The sequence below is a fragment of the Halichoerus grypus genome, chromosome 2 (assembly GCF_964656455.1).
Source record: "Halichoerus grypus chromosome 2, mHalGry1.hap1.1, whole genome shotgun sequence".
Lineage (NCBI taxonomy): Eukaryota > Metazoa > Chordata > Mammalia > Carnivora > Phocidae > Halichoerus > Halichoerus grypus.
The window spans coordinates 183,207,336-183,210,244 of NC_135713.1; the positions used below are offsets into that span (position 1 = coordinate 183,207,336).

At 44.1% G+C, this 2,909-nt stretch overlaps 1 pseudogene; it reads left to right on the top strand.

The window, feature by feature from the left end:
- Positions 1 to 1,705: 1,705 nt before the first annotated feature.
- LOC118522015 (peptidyl-prolyl cis-trans isomerase-like 1 pseudogene) lies at positions 1,706 to 2,634 on the top strand (annotated as a pseudogene).
- The last annotated feature ends 275 nt before the right edge of the window (positions 2,635 to 2,909 follow it).

Below are 2,909 nucleotides of genomic sequence, written 5' to 3' on the forward strand. Positions count from 1 at the left end.
GTCTCTAATGTTATCATAAGGACCCCACCCTCGTGACCTCATCTAAACATAATTAACTCCCAAAGGCCCCACCTCCCAGGACCCTCACGTTGGTAGCTAGGGCTTCAACACATGAATTTTGTAGGTACACAAACATTCAGTCCATAATAACAGAGGTTGACTAGTTAGTTCATCAAATAAGTTTCCTTTTCTTCCAGCACACAAGTTATCTACCTTTCCCAGCTTCCCTGGTTGTTAGGTGGCAGTGCTGTAGGTGACTGAACTCTAGTCAGTGGGAAATGAGCAGAAGTTACAGGCGCCATTTCCTCGTATGGCTCATACACAATCCTCCACCTCTTCCTCATCTGCCACTAGCATCCAGAGCACTCCGTAGGCCTACATGAGGGTGGAGTGTCAAAAAGGAAAGATCCTGGATTCCTAAAAATCACTGTTTGGAGGGACTTGGGATCAGGAATACCTGGAATCAAGAATATTGTATGTGAGAAAGACAGAAATATCCATTGTGTTTAACCCCCTGATATTTGGGGTTAACAGCTGGCATTACCCCTCACAGAGACATAAAAGAAAAATTGGAGACCACTTGGAATTAGAAAATATATAAATGCACGTTCTGCATGGAGCACTAGGTGTTATACGCAAACAATGAATCATGGAACACTACACCAAAAACTAACGATGTAATGTATGGTGATTAACATAACATAATAATAAAAAAAGAGGCTATTTTAATGTTAAATAAATAAACAAATAAATAAATAATAAATAAAAATATATAAATGTACAAGCAAGAGAAATAAGGCATCTAGCAATTTAGTCTTTGGCTCTGAGCTTCATGGAAGCCAAACAAACACAAACAAACCAAAAATCACTATCTGATACAGTTCATGGTGCCTGAGTTAGAAAACACATAAATGTCAAGAGACAAACTTTGGCACTCAGTGCAGGGAACATCCCTCACATGCAACCACATCTTTGGGAAACCACAAAATGAACTTCTTCAACTACATTTTGGTAAATCATGCAAAGTGAGTTTTATTGAACAATTCCAATAAAAGTCAAGAGCATAAAATCAAAGATTGCCTGAGTGAGGGGAGCCAAATGATTTAACGACCATATATCTTTACATAGTTATTTTGTAGTCTTTTCTTACCTGATCCCATGCAAGCTTTCAGTGTCTCTCCAGTGCCTTCCATCTAAACTTCAAGGCACTAAACAGTTGTCTCTTACCATCCTTCCCAATCTCAGCTCTCTCTCTCCCCCCACAGGTACCTTCTGGTGTCATCAAACTTCCTGCATTCTGTTCCTCACATTCCCAACTCTGATCCTTTACTCACATTTCTCCCTTACCTTTAATTCACTCTCTTCACCTCCCGACTTCACCAACCTCTACCTTTCCTTCAAAACACAGCTAAATTGCCACCTCTTCCATAAAGACATCAGCCAGACAGGTGCCTGCTACTTTACGGTCACGCGTGTGGCCTTGTGGGAGAACATCTGCAGAAAGTAGAACAATGCCTTCCCACAAGGATACCCATGTTCAAGTCCCAGAACTCGCCAATAAGTTAGGTTCCATGGCAAAGGGAAGTAAAGGCTGTAGATAGAATTAAGGTTGCTAATCAGTTGACCTTGAGATGGGGAGATTATCCTGGATTAGTGAGTAGGCCCAGTGTAATCACGAGGGTAAGATAAGAAGGAGGCAGGCAGGATTTGGTCGGCTGCGCTATGGCGGTGATCCCCCCAGACTCCTGGCAGCCGCCCAACATATACTTGGAGACGAGCATGGGGATCATTGTGCTGGAGTTATACTGGAAGCATGCTCCGAAGACCTGTAAAAATCTTGCTGAGTTGGCACATCGAGGTTACTACAATGGCACCAAATTCCACAGGATCATCAAAGACTTCATGATCCAGGGAGGTGACCCAACAGGGACAGGTCAGGGTGGTGCATCTATCCTTGGCAAGCAGTTTGAGGATGAACTTCATCCAGACCTGAAATTCACGGGGGCTGGAATTCTCGCCATGGCCAATGCGGAGCCAGACACCAACGGCAGCCAGTTTTTCGTGACCCTAGCCCCCACCCAGTGGCTCGACGGCAAGCACACCATTTTTGGCCAAGTGTGCCAGGGTATAGGAATGGTGAATCGAGTAGGAATGGTGGAAACAAACCCCCAGGACCACCCTGTGGACGATGTGAAGATCATTAAGGCGTACCCTTCTGGGTAGGCTTGCTGCTGCCCTGCGCTCACCCAGATCTTCGGAGATGGCCCCAGTGAACCAGCTTCCAGATCTAGAAGGACACGTACTTAAACTCCATTTTGGCCTTGCAAGTCACAGAGCTCAGGAGACCTGGGGGCTTGGGTGAGTTAGAGATGGAAGTATATTTTAAGAGGATGCTTCTTTTCTCTTCCCCCGGTGCCTAGGTTGACAAAGCATTTGCAGAAATGCTCATAAATGATCATTCACGGGGAACCGCTCATTGCAAGTGAGCATACTGCCCCTCCTGGCGTGTGTCTGTGCTGATACACTTGGAACAAAATGAAGCCGACTCTGTCATTCCATAGTGCCTGACCAAACTTCTTCCTGCAGAGATTTATATTCTGGCCTACACTGCAGTCTTCAGTGGCTGACAGCCACAGCATTCAAAACCAAGTAGTGTCTATCAGCCTTCTTAACTCTGTGCACACCCTATTTCAGTCTCCTACATTTGTTCTTCCAGGAATGTATGCATCTCTATATATATTTTCCCTCTCAAAATCAGAACATCAACACTGCTGTTTCTGACACTTAGACATCCCAAGCAAAGCCACATTGAATTTTTGCCAAATGAAAAATGCATCCAGCAATCAAGTTTCTAAGAAGGTGTCAAGTGGGGAATGATAATGTGTAATAATCAAGAAAGGAATTTATTA